The sequence below is a fragment of the Sciurus vulgaris genome (assembly GCF_902686455.1).
Source record: "Sciurus vulgaris genome assembly, chromosome: 14".
Classification (NCBI taxonomy): domain Eukaryota; kingdom Metazoa; phylum Chordata; class Mammalia; order Rodentia; family Sciuridae; genus Sciurus; species Sciurus vulgaris.
The window spans coordinates 80,915,732-80,939,119 of NC_136475.1; the positions used below are offsets into that span (position 1 = coordinate 80,915,732).

A 23,388-nucleotide genomic window follows, 5' to 3' on the forward strand; every position below is an offset into this window, starting at 1 on the left:
TAAGTTGCTTAAGGCCTTGCTAAGTTGCTGAAGCTGACCTCGAACTTTTGATCCTCCTGCCTCAGCCTCCCGAGTCACTGGGATTATAGGTGGGTACCACTGACTTTGGTGTAGTTATAAATTCTTTTATTATTTGTTCAGTGTTGCCCTACAGCAGGGATTGGGAAACTTTTTTTCTGTAAAGGGTTAGATAACAAGTATTTTAGGTTTTGCGGGACACCTATGGTCTCCAACTCCCCCACCCCAATTCCTTCTTCCTCTCCCCGACCCTGCCCTGCCTCTTTTTTCTCCTTTTCCCACTACTTTAAAAAAAAAAAAAAAAAATGCAGAAACCATTCTTAACTCCCAAAGATGTACAAAACAGACCGTGTGCCTAATTTGGGCAAGGGTGATAGTTTACTGACCTCTGCTAGAGATTTGCTCTATGTCTCAACAGCATCTACATCTCCATTAATATTTCAACAGCCCCTGGATAATACATGCACCCAGCGAAACTTTAATTCCATTTATCCAACTCTCCTCTTCCTGTTACGCTGTTTTGGTCACTCACTTTACGTCTCTGTGTGTTTGATGTCCTGCAAGACAATGTTATTTTCATTGTTTTATGTAGTCTACATGCATTAAGATTTATTCTCGTGCTTGCCGTTCTCAGCACAGGCTGTTGTTTTCTGCATTACTGATCTTCTAACTAGGATCATTTTGTCTGAACGACTTCCTTTCCTATTTCTTTTAGTGTGTATAAGTCAACAGCACGTTTTCTTAGTTTTTATTTGCTTGACGTATTTGCTTCTATTTTCACTGGCTGGAGACTTCTAGACGAGCAGTTGTTTTATTTCCGCATTTGAGCTTGTCTTTCTGTTGTCTTCTGTTGCCTGGGTGGAGAGGGTCTTCCTGTAGCTCTTTAATGTATCTTTTTTCTCTTCTCTAGCTATTTAAAAATTTTTTCTCTTGTCTTTGGTTTTTTTTTTCTTTTTCCCAGAGCTGTACTATAATGAGTCTGGGAATAGCTTTCTTTGTTTTTCTGTGTTTGAATTTTGTGAGAGCTCCCGAATCTGTATGTGGATGCCATTCTGGGTCTTTTTTCTCTTGCCTCACTTCCTCTGCTCCCTGGCTGGAATTCAAGGTCAGTATGTGCTGGTGTTCACTGTGACCGCATCTCTCCGAGGCCTCTCTGGCTGTGTCTCTGTCTCCCTCCCTCTCTTTTTAGTATTTATTAATCTTAGGTATATAAAGGCTTTGGTAATCTAGATCACCTATTTATCTCTTTTTAAACTCTTTCTAACTCCGTTCACTTTGTGTTTCCTGGCATGGCAGGTAAGGGTTTAGTGAACACTAGATCCCGCCAACGGAAACGTGTTGAGTCTCTGGATAACACGCCTTACTTCACAGAGACCTTTTCTGTCGTTCCTAGCAGGCAGGTGCAGAGCGGGCAGATGACTTTGAGCTATCAAGAACTGAGATATTTGGAGATCGGCTTGAGGCGTTGGCTACTCTTTCCTCTTAGCACATAATCCCTCCACCGTCTCCACTGAAAACCTGGGCTATTTACCGAGACGCTCCTTGGTGGGAATTTCACTTCAGTTTTGTCTCCATCACTTTGAGCCTGCCCCACCTCTGACCAGCTTCCCAGCCTTTTGGGAACTGCTCACCGCTTAGTTTCTTGGCCTCCTGTCCATCACATGCAATGTTTAGGAATCAAAATCCCTGAGGGGAAGCCACGTGCAGAACATCTGGCTTCTTTCCTGTGGTCTCTTTCTCCAGGATTAGGGTCCCCTGAATTCTGGATACCTTGGGAGTTCTGAACTCTTGTTTTCGTCTGCCTCAGACTAGCAAGACTGCTGTGATTCTAGACCAGTTCCTGGTCTAGACTAGCTCCTCCTGGGAACTGGCAACCGCCCTGAGGGGAAGCCATGTGGAAGTGATGGGTTTACTCCTTGCATTTCCCCCTTCTCTGGGATCTTGGCCCCTAAAGTCCTGACTGCCTTTATGACTCTCTGATGACTCCTAACAGCTGTTTTCTGCAATATATTTAGCTTTTATAGTTGTTCTCTGCAGGACAGTTAACCTGACACAAGCTACTCTGTCACAGACAGAAGGCAAGGTCTCCAGAGATTTATTTTTAAAAGTGGTTTCCAGGACATGTCCTGAGGCCATCGCACATTCAGCTGTATATTCTGCATCTCTTGGAGGTGTCCCCAATGGGGGGCTGGCAGGTTCTTTTGGTGTCTTCAGCATAATCAAAAATATGTTAGTAAGCTCTGCTGAATAAGATTTGCAAGTAGTAACTACAAGTATCTTAAAATTGAGACCGATATGCCAAATGTAATCATTCTTAATCAGATCACTGTTTACCATAATGCCAACTCTATAACCCTATGAAATAAAGACTAGAGTATTTCCCCTTATGTTGTTATGACACATTTCATTTCACACACACACACACACACACACGCACATGCGCGCGCGCGCGCACACACACACACACACACACACACACACACACACACACACATCTTCCTCCCCTGGGAATGTTGACCTAGGTGTATTCCCACTGCTGCTTTGGGACAATTTGACTGTGGTCAAGCTCTTCCTGGTTCTCAGCATCTTCATTTGAATTAGGATGGAGGGGAGGGAGCAGGCAGGATCAGGCAGGCTCATGGGGTCCTCTGGCTCTGAAGGCCCCCTGTTTCCTATGACTTGGATAGAGGACGCTGCAGGGCACAGTCAGACACCTTAGCCAGCTTGAGCAATGCTTCTTTACCTGGGGCTGTAGAACCTGTTCTACGTCAACCAGTCTTGCATCTGTGGGGCCAGTTCTCAGTGGGGCAGGAGGCTGACTGAACTAGATTGAGACTGTGTCCTTGGACAGACAGGAGCCCCGGGCAGTGGGCCTGAAAACGCTGTCATATAAGAAAAGTCTGAAGAACACTGACTTCCTTTGTCCAAGTTCAAGTCTTGGGTTCAGAATCAGTCTCTGCTGATCAGAGCCTGTTTTATCCCCCTCCCCCGCTTAGCTCTGTGTCCCTGTTCACGCATTCAGACTGTGCTTCCAGGTTCGCTGTTGGTTGGCTCCTGGCTGGGTTTGCTCAACCAGAAGCGCTGGAAGGAGAAGAGCAAGAAGGAGAAAGAAGCCAGTGTATTTCTCGCCCTTCCTCTTGGCCTTGGGTGGAGTCTTTGGCAAGGCTGTAACTTCCAAGGCCCCAGCTCCTCCTGGATAGACCGCCTGTGGTGCCGGCCTCTGCTAGGGTGATCCCAACCCCTGGCTCAAGTGACTCTGGCTTTTCTTTGCTTCTCCAGCCAAAGGGTGGCAGTAGCTTCCTGCTGTGCTTGTCTCCAGGGCTCCCGGCGCCCCCTGCTGTCTTCCACCCTTTTTCATCCTGTGCAGCATCAACAGCGCGATTCAATACCCTCCGTCTGAGCTTTACCGTTTATATCCGGGCTGATGTGGTTGGTAAACATTGTACTTGGAACATCTTTTACTATCATACATGTACACTTTAAGCATCCTTGAAACACATTTGCCTCTATTTCCTTTCTCACCTCCCAAAATAGACAGCATGATTCCTCATTCAACAAGTATTTCCTGAGGCACTGATCAGTGCCCTAGGCGAGTGTGGTTCTAAGCGACACAACTGTGCACCAAACAACCAACGTCTCTGACCTTGTGGAGCAGACAGCCTCAAATCCTGACGAAGCCTGTTGAGAATGAGACACTATCGTAATTAACTGACGCAGGAGCCGGAGTTGGTTTACTCCTCGGCCCTGTGACTTACTCAAGGCCCTGTAAATACTGACAGGGTACTTCACGCATAGTGCCTCAGTTTCCTCTTCTTGAGAGGGGGACTCAGCTTTCCACTCATGACACTTCCAACCACTTGATATGTCTGCGAAGAGGCTAGTGTTGCTAACTTCAGAGAATTGTTGTGGTGAAAGGCGTTGTTAGTAGATAAAGAGGTGGCTGCCTGGGAGACACACTCACATTGAAGGTTTATTTTTAAAAAAAGCAGCTCCCAGGGGAGCACACTGTCAGCACTGCTGAGAGTCAGGTGGTAAAGTTGAGGTGAACCTGGAAGTGGGACAAGAGGGCTGAGATGGCTGCTGGGGTGGAACTCAACCACCAGGTTAGAGTTACGCCGCTGCGGCCAGCGAGTAGCCACAGCGGTCTGCATGCCAGTGGAAGCGAAGTCCTTCTCCCTTCTTCGCTCGGCCCAAATGTCACTCTGCTCAGGAAGGGCTCACTGGCTTGCAGTCTGGGTCTGGTCTTCCCGAAGCATAGCCTCTGTCATTTCCTGTCATTACTGTGTTTACTGTCACCATCCCCTTCCTCCTCCTCCTAACTTCACTGACACCTTCAGGTTCCAGACATTGGACTGTGACTTCTTAAAACAGAGTCTGGGTAGCAGCTTGAGAGTTGTGGAGTTTACTTAATTTTTCCACATCGAGACTAAAACTTCCAATAGTTCTTCACGTTGTGTGCGTCTGGGTCTACGACTGTATGTACCACAATATTTTAAACTTTAATGATCTCTCATTGTCAAAGATTCAAGATTAAGCTAGGCTGAGTATGGATTTAGCATTAACTGTGATTTAATGTTTTGAAAGTTGTGATTCCAAATGAAGTCGGAGATTCATATGTTGGCTGTAGTCAGAGTTCAAAGGGCATGGATTCATCACCTGCTCTTTATTCTCGTTCTTGAGGTTGCAGTTGGAAAGTCTCATGATGCAGCATTCTATGCTCTGAACCATCTCCGGTCACCCTCTTACTTTTACTGCTAGACCACATTCTGCATCCTCTGGTGGCTCTGTCACCTCTCTGGATTCAGACTTAAATGAGTCATTTATCTGTATTTTATTCATAATTTTTAATCATTCTGCAAACAATATTCTAATAACATTAAACAATTGCAGAATCTAATAAAAACCAGTCTTAACCTCATTGGAATCTCATTAAGAATAGGGCTGCTCTTTTTCACTAAATCATTAAAGATTATTTTGTCTGCTTTTGTTTTGTTTGCATTGCCCAGGAGAGTAGGGGAATATACGGAATCACAGGATATGGATTCAGGCACTCAAAAACACATTTTCATTTTTGTCCACTTTCCCAAATTTACAGATGAAAAACCTAAGACCCGAAGAAGGGAGGGGACTTATCCATAGTCACACATTGAGTTGCAACAGCTAGGGACTGGAGTGGTGGCCCCCTTCCCTTCGTTTTGTGTCTGTCCTGTGGTGTCTGGGATGTGGATACATTACTGGTTTATGATTCTTGACTAGTGTGTCTTCGATGGAGCATCCACTTAGGTGCTCAATGGAGCTGTCTTTTTTTCAACATCTGGAACCCTGGGATGGATGCTGGGGTCAAGAGATGCAGAAAAAAATGAGTTCTGCCCTCTGGAAAAATCCAGAGGCAAGGTGCACTCCCCAGATGCTGAGATGCAGCTTCATGAGATTTGCCATGGTCCTAATATCACCCACCATGTCAGTGCAGGGGCTTGTCTTCCAGGTCTGTTCAGTTCTAACATAGGTCCTGAGCAAAGGCCTCCTGTGTCCCAGGCACCCGGACAAACACGGAATGTTCATCTAACACGAACAACATCCCCATCAGAGCAACTCATGTGGTATATGGAGAAGTTCCCAGGTCAAAGGAAGAGCGAACGAGAGAGAGGGAAGGCAGCCCAGGCAGGAAGCCTTTTCACGATTTATCAACACACACATGCTGGCATCTCTCTTTCTCTCTTGGAAAAAAACCCACTGCTAATATTAATAATTATGCCAGCTTTTGTGCAGCACTTTGCAGTTTACGATGTGCTTTCAGATCCATTATCTCTTCTCATCGTGTGCTGCGTGAGAAGGGAGAAGCGGGAGAACAATGAGGCTGGCTTCTTTGGGGAATCAGCTGTCTTTGTTTCTCTAGGAGTCAAGTCTGCAAAGGTGGGTGGGCATTGTCATAGAGGGTGATGCTGATGTTATTTTCGCTGAGGATGTCCAGCAGAGGACAACCATTCCTGAGTCGCTATCTTCCCTTGAAACCTTAGCAGTTTTCTCTGGACCATAGGCTGGGTGGTCTACCCTGGTTTTCCTGCCTGGGACTCCATTTCTCTTGGGTTGAATACTTGGCTGATCCTTGCAGGTCACTGCTAATGGCCAGGCTTTGTCTTTGCACCTGTGGCTGCTGCCAGAGGCCTCCTCTGACAGAGCTGACCCCCCACCCCGCACCAGAACAAAGCTGCTGCCACCCAGTGGACTTAGGGAACTGCCCTAAGCCGGAGATTCCTGCTGCTGTGTTTGCCGTTCGGAGCAGACCTGCAACTGCAGGTGGTGGAGAGGCTGAAATCTAACAGTCAAATATTGGTGCGTGCAGGAAAATAAAGCTTTTTACGTCCTCCAGAACTGGTTTGATCCTGCTTTCTTGCTGATGGCAGGAAAAAGAGCAGTGATAACAAAAGCACAAGTACCACCCCCACCACGCCCACCACCAAAGCCCGATTCTAGCCTTGGAAGGTACCTGATTTTTTTTCTACTTTAGAAGAGCTACCTGCACCCCACACCCCAGTAAATAATGAATCAGTGGGAATCCAGACTCGTCTTGGGTCTCTGACTCCCTCCTCAGGTAGGTTTCCACACGCCCCTGTTCCTCTGGCCTTTTTCCCAAGAGGCTCTCCGGGTTCAAGACATCTTGATGCCTCCTGGCTTTGGTGGGCTGTCCTGCTTCGTGCCTGTGCTCATTCCAACTTGTCCCCAGGGCAACCTGGTCCTCTCTGGTGGCATTGCTGACATATCCACTGCTGCTGGTAACTTGTAATCTATTTTCTTGGCCCCAGGGCAGGCTTGGTGAATGACCCTGGGGGCTTGGCATTAGGCAGCTTCTTGGTTCCTATGTGGCACTCTTAGCCCAGGAGGTGAGGAGGTGGTGGCATCTTTGGCCACTGACAAACTCCCTTGGTCATTTCTATCTTACCCCCTTTGCACCATGAAGGATAACTTGCCCCGAAGGTGATTTTTCTGAGGACCCTCTGATTGTCCTGGGATAGGCCTGAGAAGCCAGGCCTTATCTGCAGTGTGCTAGGATTTCCTTGTGAACCTGTCTGGCTGACCCTATCAATTTCTCTCTTACCTCCAGAGGTTGCAACCACTAGGGAGAACCAGAAATTCCTATCTGACCTCTTTACCTTAATTTTTCTCTCTCCTGTTTCCTCCATTTGCCATGGAAGGATGTGCTCTTTCATTTTTTAGTTAATTGGGAGCATATTTATGTCACATCCTGCCTCTATGCTCTATGACCTCCTTCGATGCTTTCCTCCACTTTCAGTGGGCAAGGAGCTTTTGGGTCTAGACTGGCAGAAGGGATGCAGGGGAAAGAAAAAGGAAAAAACAAACAAACAAACAAACAAACAAACAAACAAAAAAACCCCAAAATACTGGATTGGTCAAATTAAATTTCCAGAATGTAATTCTTAATTTTTCCATGTTACTTGCCCAATACCATGGTACTCTATGACATCAGTGTTGGCATGGATTGACAAGCTCCTGGGACACAGTAACTCAGTCACCTTCCAGGATCGCGAATCCTAGAGCCCCAGCCCTGCTTGGTTGGGCCTCCTACCCTCTCTGTGTGTCTGCAGTAGGCCTTGCAGCCAAACCCGTGAGTGACCCCAAGCCCTCAGGTCACTGAACTTCCTTATGAGCCCAGCCCACTTAAAACAGAAATATTTGTCCAAAATTGGCCTGATGAGTATTCCAAATAGAATTTTGGCAAGTGGATAAGGTTTCACATTTACTATCTTAATTTCTGAATATTTTTACATGCCTTCAAACAAGAATATCCTGAAAGTTAAATAAAATAACAAATTTTTGTTAATTTGGGGCCTACCCTTGAGTAAATGGATAGACTGCAAGGCAGTCTGTGCCCTGTAATTTGTGCACTCCTTATGGTCTTTTAAAATAAATATAAATAAGTGGGTGGTATAAATGCCAAGGCTTTATGGGAAGCAGTTATCCTGGGGAATTGGATCTGGGGCTGGAGGCGGGGCTTATGTTTTATTTTGCAATAGGAACATGAAATCTGTGAACCTGCCCCTTCCCATACCTGCACACCCAGCACCTGGCACAGGAGGGAGAAGCATGAGTCCCATGCATTGCGCTTCAGTTCAACCAGCTGGTCTAGGGGCACCCTCGGGTCCGAAGGGGGAATGTGCAGCAGGAACAGAGCTCAGCGGGTCTGCTGAGGGGCTCCCAGGGGCAGGACAGAAGGTGAGGTGCTCCTCTCTGCCCTCCTCTCCCTGCTCCCCTCACTGCTCATCCTACAGGGTCCCCCTTTCCTCTGGCACCTCTCCACCGGCTCTCCCCGATGCCCGCCAACACCCTCTTCTTCCACGGTGGCGCTGTGCTGAAGCCCCTCCTCCCTGCTTGGTCCCCGGAATCCTCCGGGATCCTCTCAACTCCGGCTCTCCGCCCTGCTCTGCGGCTGCCCTCACTGCCCTGCAGGCCTTGCCTCTGTCCTCCACGCCCTGCAGCGCTGGGTGCTGGATTCGACCCTCTGCGCACAGCCTGGCTCTGCGGCTCTATCCGCATGCGCGCGTGCATTAGCCTCTGCTGCTCTCTGGTTTTCTTGAGGGGAGGCCTGGGTGTTCCGAGCGTCTCTGTTCTCACGTTGTCCACTTTGGGTCTCGGCCCATCATGGCAATCGATGACTGACAACTGGGTGATGGATGGCATCTTTCTTTCCCTCCATAAACTAAAGCCCAGCTGACACTAGTTCGTTTATATCTGAATCGCCCTCATCATTCAGGAAAGATTGGGCAAAGTTGCTTTGGAGCCCGCGTTCACTGCCCACCCTCCCGCCAAGGCAAGGTCCCTGTGGCAGAGAGAAAAAAAGGCGGTCCCCCTGCTCAGAAACAGCCAAGGTTTCAGTTCCCTTTACCTCTTTAATCTGGGATTCTTGAGAAGTCTTTTATTTTTACCCAGGTTTTCTGGTAAAACCATGAAAAGAATGTGATCATGTCTCAGAAAGATAGCAATATACCTGCTGTCCTCCCTCAATGGACATTCTTTAGTAAATGCTGATTTTTCGGAAAAATAAAAATTGGGAACTTTTCTGAAAAAAAATTTTTTTTGGAAAAAACCAATTTCTTCTATTGGCAAGATGATATGATGATGATGATGACAAGGACCAGGACCACACCACGAAGACGGGTGTGGTCAAAGTTGTTTGGCTCCAGTTTCAGTCTCTGGTTTCCTCCTAGTCCCCAGTGTCACCCCAGTCGCATTGCTGGTGGGTCGAACCATGGCCACTGTTGCCAAGCATTCTCAGTGTGGGATAGAAACACTTTTCCCCGCGTTGACACTTAGTCCTCTTGCTGTCTAGGGTGGGCCAGCCGCCCACATCGCTCTCACTGTGACCACAGGTCAGGGAACATGCAGGCTTTGTGTGGCCACACAGTGAAGCAAACCCACGAGGACCTGCTTTTGTTTACATGGCACCAAGCAGCCAGGCTGACTCATCTGTGAGTTTTTCTAAGTGGACAGAACTAACTTACCTTGTTGGCACCCGGGAGTACAGAGAAGAGCTTAGAATCTTCAAAGGTCTCCCCTGGGGATCCGTCCATACCCAAGCATCAGGGTGCTACCGCCACTCTGACAGTCCCCAATAGCCTCTGCACGCGGGCCTCATGTCAGAGCTGCTGTCTTCCATACCCAGCTGCCTGCTTGGCATCTCCATGTGGGTGATGCACAAGCATCTTAAGCCGAATCTGAAATAGAGTCCTGGGCGTTTCCCTGAGCACCCCTTCCCCACTCTTTCCACCTCAGTAGGTGGCACTCTCATTTATCCGCTCCCACGAGCCAAAATCTAGGAGATTCTTCCTTCCTGTGATTCTTTGCTCTTCCTGCTTTCCTCTTGCCCCATAGTGAATTCATTACCAGTCCCATTGACTCTACTCCAGAATATATGTCCGATCTCCTTGCTTCCCTCCACCTTGTGTCCCAACGCAAGCCATCCCCTACCTCATTAGGGTTTCTTGCTTCACCTCTTGACCTCTGACTCATTCTTCACCCAGCAGTCTTCTTAACACTGAAATTGGATCCCATTGCTCTCCTTGCCAAAACTTGTCACTGAATTCTTACTGCACTTAGAATAGAATCTGAACTTATCTTGGCCTCTGATTGGCTCTGTGACCCTGTCTTGTGGCTCCTCCCTCTTCCAACCTCAGCAGCTTTCCCTGTTCCTGGGCCACATTAGGTTCTTTTCCATCCCAAAGCTCCTGCCCATGTCATTCCCTGGGCCACGAACGCCACCCTCCCTCTGACCACGTGGCTGGCCCCTTCTCAGGGTCTCAGCCTTGAAGCCACGTCTAGTGTGAGGACTTCTTTGGCCACTCCATGTGGGCATGCTCTCTGCCCTCTTGGATGTTTTCCATCACATCTCGGTTCTGCTCACAGCACTCTGATTTTAGAATTTCTTAGTTGTCCACTGCAGTGTGGCCTGGCTCCCTGCCTGGGCCATGAGTTCTGTGACAGGAATGCCTTATCTGTCTTGTTCACCATGGTGTCCCCAGGCCTGCAGAGTGCTGGGCCCTCTGTATACAACCTGTGCTATGGAAACGGAAGACACATGAGATGGGACTAGTAACACCAGTCAGTTGACCATCCTGGATTAAAAGAGATCCTGGGTGAAAATGCTGTGTAGACTGTGCATCCTAGAGAGTAATATCGATGATGTCAGGGTTAGCTGGGTGCAGAAGAGAGACAGGGATTTGACAGAAGGCACTAAGCTTGATTGAAAGCAAAAGAACAGCTCTCCTAATTTTAGAACAGTCTCCAATCCAACCGTGGTGACAGTGGGGCAACAGTGCAATATATATTTCCTTGTACTTTTTAACTTTTATTTATTTATTTATTTATTTATTTTTAGCCATGGCTGGTAAGAAGCTTAAAGCTGAACATGGAACTCAACTGGTCATCCAAAAATTAGCTCAAATTTTTTTTTGTTAAAATTGATAATATGGGACTGGGGTTGTGGCTCAGTGGTAGAGCACTTATCTAACACACAGGAGGCACTGGGTTCAATCCTCAGCACTACATAAAAATAAATGAGTAAAATAAAGTCATTGTGTTCACCTACAACTAAAAAAAAAAATTAAAAAGTAGATAATGCTATGTGAAAATATCTAGCTAGCACCCTGCCCGACACAGAGAAGGCCTAAAATCAAATATGAATGTCCTATGAGTCATCTTAGATTTTATTATATCTTTACCATTTTTTGTCACACTACCTCTTATTTTCTTAGGGAGAAAGAAAATCATCAAACAGTTTTGATTTTTAATACCATAAAAATGAAATTCATAATAGCCAAAAAAGTGGAAATGATCCAATTGCCTATCAACTGATGAATGGATAAATAATATGTATATATATTCTCACAATGGAATATTATTCAGCAATAAAAACGAGTACATATGCATACTACGACATAGATGAACCTCAGAAATATCATGCTAAGTGAAAGAAGCTGGTCACATAAGAGCACGTGTTGTGTAATCCCATTTTCTGATGTGCCTGGGATAAGTGAATCCATAGAGCCAGAAAGATTATTGGCTGCTTCAGGCGCCTGGGTTTGGAGGGAATGGAGAGTGACGGCTAATGGATGTGGTTTCTATTTGGGGTAATGAAAATGTGCTAGAATTGATGGTGGTGATGGATGTACAACTTTTCAAATATACTAAAAAGCATTGAATTATATTTTCAATGGGTGAATTCTAATGGTATATGAATTATATTTCAATAAAGCTGTTAAAATTAATAAATTAATTAAATTAAAGCAAGAGCACCCCTGGCTCTTTGATGATAGCATGACTGAACAGGCAGGGAGAGGGGCTTTGTATCAAATGCCAACTTTGATTAGAGTTGATCCTTCCTCCTTCCCTGTTTCCTTCCCGCTCTGCCTCCCATGCCTAAATCTTTTCTTGGCATTCTTCTGGAACCTTGACCCAGAGAGAATTACTTGTGGCCAGGAGCTATGCTGAGGTGGAGCAAGTAGAAAAAAGGTGTGCAAAGGGACAGGCCTAAGGGAGACTGAAAGCAGCTCACTGTGCACTGACTGGGTATCACAAGGCTTCTGGTGAGAATGTCTCAGGGAGGAGAAACCTCTTTTACTACAGCAAATAACTATTTTATTTTTTCCCTCCAGTACAACTTCAGTGGACAATTACTCTGTGGGGTGCTGGGGTGCAGAAATGAATAAGCCACTTTGTCCCCAAGGGGTAAGGTGGGGGGATAAAGGCATCAACTATGATAGTCCAGCAGGGCAGGTGCTGGAGGCCTGGGGTGGGGTGGGCAGGGGAGGGTTGTTCAGGCAAAGCCTCCTGGGAAGTTAGAGCTAGAAAAAATGAGACACTGCCCAGCTCTGCAAGGCAGCTCAGAGGGCTGTGTTTTGTAGACAGCTTGATTTGGAGCAAGTCAGGAAGATTTCCTGATGTGTCACCGGCCTAACCAGGGCAGAGTGCAGTGTGGTGGCCTCTCCCAGTCAGGGGAATCTGGCTGTGACTGCCTGGCTGGGAGTGACTTTGAGGCTGGGGTGGGGGGACCTCTCCCATCTGGCACAGGGGAGGTGCTGAGCAGCTACCCTCCTCCCAGGCTGCCTGGTCCTGGCAGGAGAGGAGTTGTAGGCCAGGCTCCTGGCAGCCACTGGGCTCTGTGCAGGACATTCACCACTAGAGGGAGCGCCACGTCGTTCTCGTCACCAGCACTGGGCTTTCTGGGCTGCAAACCTTGGGCTGATGCCAGGGCTTTGGGGGTTCCTGGGAAACCGGTTTCCTTCACTTTTGCCCTTTCCATTTAAAGATTTCTCAGAAGAATCTGGACCCAAGAATCCTTAGCATTGCTTGGCAGAATTTGCAGAGTCTTTTTATGGGCCAGGAATTTGGGATGCAGTCTCAGGCCCGTGCAACCCGGGGGTCCTCGCAGGGGCAGAGATTCCATGAAGAGAAGTTGACCTTTGCTTCCAGTGCTCAAGGACCACAAAATGGAAGAGATCATGTTTCCCTGTGTACAGCCTGGTCTGGCCGTCAGTCCTTCAAGGCACCAAGTCCCTTGGTTTTGAGCAATGCTTCAGTTCTGTGCCACTCTGGAAAAGCAGGTTAGTGTGTAATAGGACGGAAGGGGACAGAGGGATGAGGACAGGGAAGGCTGGCAGGATGTGTGACCAGAGTTAAAGACTCGGAAAGTGGGAGAGATGGCTTGAACATGGGACCAGTGGAGCTGACGGACATGGGGGTATTGAGTTGGGGGCCAGCACTGTGATTTGTCAAGAGAGGCTCTGCTGTGAATTCTTGGCAAGACATTAGTAAAGGTAGCACACGCTGGCTTGTGAACGCCCCTAATTCCTGGCGAGAGGCAATCTCTGACTCTAGTTGTACTAGCCTCCTGAAGTGGCAGCCCCCTTTGGAGGCTGGCTAAAACTGAAAATGGAGCATATTTAGGGAACAAGCCCTGGCCATTGACCTCTACTGACACGGTCACTTGGTTCTTGGGTCACATCCTAGATCTCTTCTGACCCAGGTTCTGCTATGGGTGGCAGGACCCCATTTTCTCTCCCCAGCAGTGACTCTTGGGTCAGGTAGTTGGACCCCTCCACAGCCACTGGGTAAAGGCAGTGGGGGTGCAGGGCTGTGCACCAGAGCCTGGCCACAGCTCCCCCCAAAAGCTGCAGGAAGATGGTGCCCCATCTGCAGCCGGAGCGGGTCAGAGTGGGCCTGCTGAGGCTTTTGTCACTGCTGCGGTTAATGCTGGTGATTACCATGGTTACCTGGAGGCTGGAAGCTCTGACAGAGGCAGAGCAGGAGAAGGATGGCCTTGCAGCCTTCCCGGTGGGCAGATTCTCCTGGCAAATTTAAGAGCTTGAACCAGAGAAGCCATTCCACCTTGGTTCAGCAAATCCAGTCATCAACCACCACCAAGTGTGGGGAGACTTTGGGGCACCCTGTCCTAAGCACATTCGGTGAGGGGAGCAGATGGTCATCTGGACCCTGCCCTCACTCTGCTGTGTCTTGAGAGGACAGAAAAAGAGGAACAGATATTGGGCTGGTTCTCAGAGCTCCGAGTGAGAGGAGAGATGTTTGGAGAGCACAGTAGTGCATTCCGCACACGTCCCTGAGAACCTACTTCCGCACAGGGCCCTGAGAACCTACTTCCGCACAGGGCCCTGAGAACCTACTTCCGCACAGGGCCCTGAGAACCTACTTCCGCACAGGGCCCTGAGAACCTACTTCCGCACAGGTCCCTGAGAACCTACTTCCGCACAGGTCCCTGAGAACCTACTTATGGCTCTCTGGTCTTGTGCTTATGGTGCTGGGTTGGACTGTGACTGCCCCCTCTCCAAACACAGTGTTGGCCAGGGAGCTAGGATGCCTACTGTACAAGTGGTTAGGAACTCCAGCTCTCTTTGGGTGCTGGTTTCCCCATCTGTAAAATGGGGTTACTGGTTACTACCAGCTCACTTCTGTTAAGAGGATTTTTGAAATGAATAATTTTGCTAGTTGAAATGATCCAATGGATTTCAAGTCTTTGGAGGAAAAGTCTCATTTAATACGATCATCAACTAATTGAGCAGAAATTCCATTTACCTCCTTTGCTATCTCTCCAGTGCTGCAGGATCTGAGAGTCACATCTCTATGGGGTGATGGAGACTTGCTGAGCTGCCTAATCCTGGCCCTGGAGGTTTCAGGGGCCTAGGAAGGCCAGGGGGCTTCACCTGAGCTCTGAGGGGATGCTGGGACTACAGGGAGAATGGTGGAGCAGGAACCTCAGGTCCTAATGTCACAGAAGAAGCCTGAAGTTTGGTTCCCAAACAGGGTTCCTCATGGCAGCAGGAGAAATTGAGGAGGTAGGGAGGAGCAGATGAGTGGTAGTACTTTTTAGATATATAATTATTAGAAGTTCACTTTAAAAATGAGAGAATACAGATGCTGAAAAAAAGAGAGAATGAAGGAAAAAGTTGAATCAGTTACATTAGTAAAATTTGCACACCTAGCTCCTGTATAGCATCTAATATAGAAGGTCCCCATGAGTATAAAAAGAGATGAATGGTCTCAGAGACCATGAACTTACAAATAGGTGCCAGGCATTTCCCCCATCTGTACAACAATAACACTCTCCCATTATATGAATATATAACATATTTTAAAATATAGAATATATTAAACATATTGACTTAAAACTTGTTTGCCCCTCCTGAAAAACAACAGTGGAATCGGTAAGTTGAATGACTCCTTCTCAATAATTTAGGTTTGATCTCCTGAAGTCTGCATGTCATTCAGCTAAGGCCAGGAGGCTGAAGGCATGAAGGGGGAGGTCATGACTTGGGCAATGACAGAGCCCCTCTGAGGCTGGGCAGGAGAGGAGGCAAAGAAAGGCACAGAGTATCACCAGACATCCTCCTGCTACATAGGGCTCTCCCCACCTCTGCCCTCTGCAAAAGCCATGCTTGCACCTTGGTGTGGTTCCTAATCATGGCTGCCTTTTCCAGAGTTCCTTGGACCTCAAGGCAGATCACCTGCTGCAGAAAATGTACCTGTTGGGGAAGATCTATGTTTGTATCTATGTCCATATCTACATCTATATCTGTATCTATATCTATATCTATATCTATATCTATATCTATATCTATATCTATATCTATATCTATATCTATCTATACCTGTCAGATGAGCTTCCCTAGGTTTCCTGGTGTCTCCTTGTGCATCCAAGTGTACAACTCCAGGTCTCTAATTGTCCACAGCACTTCCTAGACCTGCGTTGTCTGTGCTGACAGTTCCCTCTTATCTCAATATGGAGACTTGGCCCTTAGACTGTGCCTTAAGGCCTGCAGACTTCCACTCATCTCTCTGTATCATCCAGGCCCACACAGTGGCCAGCGCTGCTCTGGTCCTGAGTGGGGAGAAGATAGAAGCAAAGTTACCCTGTTGTAGCCCTAGTCCACCAAGCAGGTGGTCTGGAATAACATGCCAATGAGGTCTGGCAGAAGCAGGACTTGGACCTTGACCTCTGGGTTGGATATAGCCATACTGCAAGGGTGTCAGACTGCAGGAGGAGGTAGCTCTGCAGTGCCCACCGGGAGAGCTGCTCTGCTCTCAGGTTTAGTTCCTAAGGTGCACACCTGCTGCTCATCAGCCAGGATCTATTCCTCGCCATTGGGCAGCCTGCTTCAGAAAAAGAAAAAAAAAAAAAAAAAAGGTTTTGAAAATTATGGCCCCTGAAGACTCTGCTTTTAAAGTCCTACTGTTGCATTTTCATACTTTCTATACCTTAGGTGATCTCCCCAAGGGCTGTTGTTCATGTTTTAAGTCACATTTTCTCTTGGCTTGGATAAAATCATGGTGCAAATGCTGCCTCTATGTTTTCTCTGGAAGGAAAGTTGGTCAGTTGACTGACAGGCTGGATTGGGACAAAGGTAAAGTTCTTCAGTTAGGCCTTCCCTCCACAAAGACCCCCACACATACACGCACAGGAACGCCAGAAACATTGCTCAGGATCCAAGTGACATCATGCCATTAGCTGCCAAGGGCACCAATGGCTTCCTGCCATACTTAGAATAACCTCTATGTTCTTTTCACAACCAGCCAGTAGCTCTGATCCTCCCCTCTCTCCTTGTGCCTCAGCTTCCTGAATATCCCAGGCTCATTCTCAACCCCTGCCCAGTCAGAGTTCCTTGAATGCCCCCACCCACCACCTCCTTGATCAGCCTCTTTCCTGTGCTTCAAGTCCCATCAGAGATGTTACCTCCTAGGATAGACCTTCCCTGACCACCATATCTGAAGTAGCTCCCCTCCTCTCATATTTTTGGCCTTTTGATTTATTTATTATCTGTCTCTACAGGTGGCCTTCACAGGAGCCAGGACCATGTCAAATTTATTCACCCCAGTACCTAGTGGGATGCAAGGTGAGTAGTAACTGTTTCATGAATAGTGGGTTGATGAACAAGTTAGCTCCACATGTAAGAATGTTCTTGACTGTAGGCAACTTTAGGTCAACCCGAGTAAGACATAACCTGTCAGTGTTTGATTGATGTCCTGGAGCTCTGGTCCCAGTTCTGGCTTCACAGAATAGTAACCCAATCACAAAATGGCACATGCTTAGAGAACATGTGACTTAAAACCATGGTCTTTAAGGAATTGAAATTTGGTGTTGGTCTTTCACTTATAGAAGGGGAACACTTGGAATCCCTAAGAGCTGGCCATGGATACCTGAGGTATTGCCACAATGTGCTAGAAAAAGACTGACTTTGTGCCTGTAGAGTGGGTTTCCTCAGAGGAAGTGATCTCCCATCACTGGAGATGGTACTGGAAACTTTCCTGTGGAGAATGTGGGACTAGATGGTATTTAAAGTTGCTTTCTCCCTGAAATGTTCACACATCTAAAAGTGATTTTGAAATGTTCTTGTAGGGTGGCTCTAGCCACTGGGGGCAGGTGGGAAGAGCAGGTGATTCCTAGTCCAAAGGGCCTATTACTTCTTACCTCCCTGAAGCAGTTCTCCCTGGTCCTGAAAGTCTCTCTCTCTCTCTTTTTCTGTGCCTCCCTCCTCTCTCTGGCAATTGTGGCAAATTATATTATTATCGAACAGATAGTCACTCAATATTTACTCTTTCTTCCTCCTCAGGATGGTGGACATTTAACTTCCTCACATACTTGGTCTGGGACCAAACCAGTGCACAGAAGTGAGAGAGTCACATGACCTAGAATGTTCCTGTTTCTCTTCTGGTACTCCCACCTCCATCACAAGAATACCCCGCATAGTCATGGCTCCAGATTGAAGAGCCACATGGAGTGGAACTTGCCTAAGACCAGTTGGGTTCAGTCAACCCCAGCTAAGCTGCAGACCATGAGTGAAAAGAAAAGAAATAAATTTCTGTTGTTTTAAGCCGCCAAGATCTGGAGATATTTGTTACACAGCACTATCACCAAAACCTGACTGATGAATGTTCATGGTATTCTTTACATGCAACTACTCCAGTGCTCAGACCTTCTTGCAGAGGAATCAGGGTTTAGTAAAATTTTTAAATTTTTCCCTCCACACCCTTTTCCCTGGCCTCTTCCTGGAGTGTGCATTTTCTATGTTTCTAGGACAGTTAAAAAAATTCCACCTCCTCGGAGTAGGCTACTTCTACTCGCTCTCAGTCCTGTGTGTTGCTAACAAGGGCTGTTCCTGTGCTGGGAAGATGTCAGGTTTATGAGGAGGACTGAGAAGATGGAGTTCAGGGAGCCCAGGAGCTTTTGAAGCTGCAGCAGAGGGGGAGAAGTCTCAGCTGGTAGGGCCCTCCAGCAAGCACAGAGAAAGAGCTGAGTGCTCACGCATCGGGAGGATGTTGCAGGCCCAAACCAGGATGTTCTCTGTGATGTCAGGTGTGTCATACTTAAGCACCTCTACCTCCAACCCACCCAGCACAGACATGCTGGGAAGTGGCTTCTAAATGCCTTTGACTCTTACCTCTCTTGCCTCTCCCTCTGAAATGAGATCTCAAACAATTGAGTGGGGTTTGATGCAGAGAACAGTAAGCAGATATAGGTTCAGGCAGAAACAGAACAGAAGGAGTCAAAAGCCCTGGAGAAAAGCATGAATGGGCTTGGAGAGGACAAAATAAAATAGCAGAGACATTTATACGGGGCTCCCCTACCTCTCAGAACAAAACAATTATGAGATAAGAGAGGCATGGATGGGAGGAAATTCTTTCATTTTTCACATTGCAAGCTACAGAGATCCAATAGCCTGTTTATGAAGAACAATAAAGAAGATACATGAACTCAGTAAAGAGGTTGTTACAAATATATCGGATGGTTTTGAAAGGCCAGGGTTTTCTCCCGCTTTTGGATAAAGCTGTCAGCTAAGTATTAAAAGATTTTTTTTTTTTTTTGCTTTTTTTTTTTTTTTTTTTGAAAAGCAATAACTGGCACCAGCAGTTTGTTACAATTGGCAGAAAGAGTTATCACTTTTATTTAGGATTTGGAAATGCAATCAAAGAGGGGCAGATTGGAGCTTGAATTAAATGAAGCTTAAACAAGCAAGAAGAAAAATCTCGGCTGGTCTTTTAAACAAACAAACACAAAAATCACAGCTCCTCGTTGTTAATTTCAAGCTATAAAGAATTCGACACTCACACTTGATAAAATGGTGCCAAGCAGGGTGGTTGCTACCTTTATTCGTTATGTACTGAATGTTCTGATCATTTTTAAAAGTAAAAACTCATTGTTTTTTGGAAACTCTTTGGTGAGACCTGAGCAGCTTGATGCATGAGGAATTACAGTGAAGTTTTGTTCTGTTGGCTTTGGAACAGATTATTTCTTTCTAGGATAATTTAAATAAACGAAAGAGCTGGGGAGATCAGTTTTGTTTAGCTACTTGTTTTCCCCTTTGCTCTGTCTTATAATTCTTGAATATCAAATTATCCCCTGAAGTTGTGAAAATGTTCCCACCCCAAAGTCACCCTCACATTATTATTTCAATTTTGGTTTGATTTATCCTGGTGCAGAAAGCCTTCATATTATCTGGTAACTTCTCCTACCCAGATCCCAGCTCTAAGGCTCAGGATGGAAGCAAGATGTTCCCCGAGAAGAGAGAAAGAGATGTCACAAAGTATTAACCCTGCACCCCAGGGACTTCACCATTTCACCTCCAGGCCTGTGGACTTACCCAAGAGTCTTCAATTCCAACACGCATGTCACTCTTGTTTTAAAACCAGAGTGAATTAGAAGTGAGGTGTGGTCCTTCTGTTGGGGGGCAGTGACCACCAGAAATGATGGTGGACAGTCTGGTAATCAGAGGCAGAAACCCGATAAAACAGAGAGGAACCTGAGATGGGGTAGGAGAAAACAATGTGAATCCCATTTCCTCAATGAAACAATGTTATGATAATGGGTATATATTTTAATGCATAACGTTTTATAGAAGCAGCATGATTCTACTTAGTAAAGGGTTAAGTGCTTGCCACAACTTGCTTTGGTCTTGGGACTCCACAGGGTTGAACTTATGGCACTCACCTTGTGCAGCGAGGGAAAATCAGGGCTCCTCCACATTGTCACTCAGCTCTGTCAGTGATGCCTTCCCTCTGGGCACTGCCTGGCACCAACTCCCTGCCTCTCACCTGCTGGGTACCAGGCCTACTTGCTGGTTGCAGATTTAGAACACCTCTCTGGCCTCCAGCAGTTGAGTTCTGAGGAACCTTGGGTTCTTCCTGTCTCTTGGTGTCCACGCTTGGCACGTTGTCTCCCATTAGTATGGATTGAATGGATGGATATTTTCTCTACCCTTTGGTGTTGGACAGAAATCATTTAAGATAGTTTTTTTTTTTTTTTTTTTTTAAATGGCTAAAATTTTCTGGACGTGCTAATGGTTGGAGAGAAAGTTCAGGCTTTGCAAATATGCATAACTCATCCTCTCAGACCCCCCTTCCCCTTCAGTGTCAAATGGTGTGCATAGAAGCATTTTATGGGGACATTTGATATTTAACTCCTGCAGTGCATATCAGTTGGAGTCAGCTAGACTTGAAAGTGCATCCTGCTTCTTCTAGCCAAAGGTTTTGTCACCTTGGCCAAGTCCCTTCTCTCTAGGTTTCAGTGTCCTCACCCACTAAATAGAGAGAAATACCCACCTTGAAGGGAAGGGGTGAAAATTCGAGTCCACAAGGTATGTAAACCTGGCACAAAATAAGTGCTCAATAAATTTTAATTTCCCTTCTCCTTTCTGCAATCCAATCAAGTATTATGATAGATGTGTTTCCTGTGCAGTGTAAAGCTTTTTAAAGTGCATATAAATCAATTAAATAGGGCAATGCTGTAGCTGATCACATAACATTTATTTAAGAGATCCTGGGGAGAGGGGGAGAAGATAGGGGACTGTAGAAACCTCTGCAGACATCCTGGGAAGTGACTGCTCAGACAGGAACTCCCGTGACAAGGCATGAGCACTCCCTGCTGTCAATTCTGTAAGAAAGGGAAGCTGGGTGCTAGAAGTTAGAAGAGAGACCTGGGTAGTTCTGGCTGCTGGGAGAACCCCAGAGGAAAAGGCAGAAGGGTGGGAAGAGTCACTGAAATGGCCATCCGCCTGCCATCCAAGTGCAGACAAAACTGATGGCCCGGAGTTAGCTTTCTCATCACCACTGCTCAGGTGTCATGAAAAGAGGCACCTTCAGAGGTACCCGTCCTGCTCTGGCTGCTCAGGGCATGAATCTGGAAGGTGGGGATCCTCCAGGCTTTCTTTGGATAGTTGGAAAGCCAGTATTGGGGGTGGGGGTGGGGAGAGTGTGTGCAGGGTGTGCCACAGACAGAATGGAAACACATTACGGTTTGTAATGAGTGGCCATGGAACAGCCTCAAATGTGACTCAGATTCTAGGTAGTCCCCAAACAAGCCCTAGTCCCTCTTTCTCCCAGGGGAGGGCCGGTGGATTCCACTTGCTCGTGCACAGTCCCTTGCTTCTCTGCACTCTGGCTGACCCAGGCTTTACAGTAGACTTCAGAGGAGGCATTTCTGAGAATAGTCAGCACATAGTGTGAGGTTGTCTCTGTCACTCTTCAAGTTCAGGCTCAAGAACTTTCCCCTCACCAAGCACCCCTGCTTTCTCCATCATTGGGATCTCCCCAGAGACAAGATCGCAGCTGTCAAGGGAGGGTAGAGCTCTCACTTTGTAGCTTGTAAGTGTTGTGAGACAGTTCTCTAAGGGCTTCTTGCACACCTGCACACCCTGTGAGCAGAGGCACTGATGGTCTTTGTTCCAGACTCTTCCTTCTGGGATATTTGTATAATGTACAACTTTGGAAGATATAGTGTCTCCCTCTGGGGTAAGGAGGTATTTTTATCAACCACACCAGTACAAATAATATCTCCCACCAGAGTGAAGGTCAAGCAAGCTATTCCCATTTCAAAAGGTTTGGGTTTCCTAAACTTGAGCTCCCTCAGATGTGAAGTGAACCCACTGTTGTATAGCATCCATCTAGACCCCTCCCCATGGCCACCCTGGGATTTTGGCAGGCACAAGGATCCATGAAAATGCGATACTTAAGAAAAAAGAAAAAAATTACTATTAAAAAAAAAAAGAAAAGAAAATGTGATACTTATGCTATCTGCTGCATTTGTGAGTAAAGAAGTGCTTTGTTTCGGACCCAGGAGTCTCGTTTCTTTTGCCAATGCCCGTAACACTGTAGCAAGCTACCTTATTAACTTGCAAGTAGGACAAAATCTAGAACCTTTCACAGCTCTTGACAGTGAACTCCTCTCAAAAGACTAGCTGCTGTCCAGGGTTGAGGGCAAGGCTGGGCCTACTTTGTCAGAAGCTACTGTCCTGCCTGGGAAAGGCAGTAACTTCCTCTCAGTGAACTCTCACAGGCTCTCTGTTTCCGATCCTCTCCTTTTCTCTCTCTTGACCTACCCTGTACCTCTTCTTTGTAGGATTTTCTGCGTCTCTGGACCTCGGGAGGTGGCCAGTAGTTTTATCTCTCTTCCTTTTCCCTGTGGTGGGGTCTTTGGGTTCCAACATGCTCTGAAAGCCTCTGATCTACAAGGAATAGTTTGCAAAAAGGTTTCTGGGTCTGACTCCTGCCTGCTTCCTTCCTTCAGGAACTATGGGCCAGTGCTACTTTTCTTCTTTCTCGTTCATCCTGGATGGTCCATTTTCCTTTGTGCCCGCCATAACTCTTATTCAGTATTTCTTTTTGATTTTGTATTCACTCCTGTCCCCAGGAAGAGAAGAATGTTACAAGGATTCCAGAACCAAGGACACACTCACTGGGGACGCTTGTCAAGTGGGAGGTACATTCAGGGTTCTTCCTAGCTCTCTTTGTGGCCTGCCTCAGGTTGCAGGAACATGAGTGTCTGTCTTTAATGCCAACCAGAGTGGGAGCTTCTGCCAGGCAGAGCCTGGACCCACTTACCCTGTTCACCCTTCTCCTGACTCTGCCTTCCTCCACCCAATCCCCAGCACTGTGCTTGGCACACAATGGGGACACACAGTGGCTCAGATGACCAAATGAAATGGCACCAGGTTCAAAGTTATTCTGAAGAGGGTCACTCGAGTGCCCCTTGCTAGTTTCTTCTTTATTTTCACCCTACATTTCTACTTTTCTATGTTGCATAGACTCCTTTCTGTGCTTTCTGTTGAAAAATACTCTTCCTATATTCATGATTCATAAATCAACTAGTCAATGAGTTCTGGATGTAGGTATGGTGACATTGGATGATTCTCAGAGCCCACATTTAAGGGAAGCAAGAGAAGAAGGTGCAATGAGACAGGTCCTCACAGTGACTCAATAAGGTGTAAGAGGAGCCCAGAAGAGAAGAGGTCACACAGCTGGGAAGGTCAGGAGAGGCCTCCCAAGGAGAGGCCCACCAAACACTGGTTGATAGCA

The 23,388-nt window shown here is 46.8% G+C and overlaps 1 long non-coding RNA gene across 1 annotated transcript; it reads left to right on the top strand.

Annotated features, from left to right (window-relative positions):
- The first annotated feature begins 12,838 nt into the window (after positions 1-12,838).
- LOC306643585 lies at positions 12,839-17,882 on the top strand. Its single transcript, XR_013758996.1, has 3 exons — positions 12,839-13,133; positions 16,871-16,934; positions 17,652-17,882. It is a non-coding gene; the product is annotated as an uncharacterized lncRNA (long non-coding RNA).
- Positions 17,883-23,388: the final 5,506 nt, after the last annotated feature.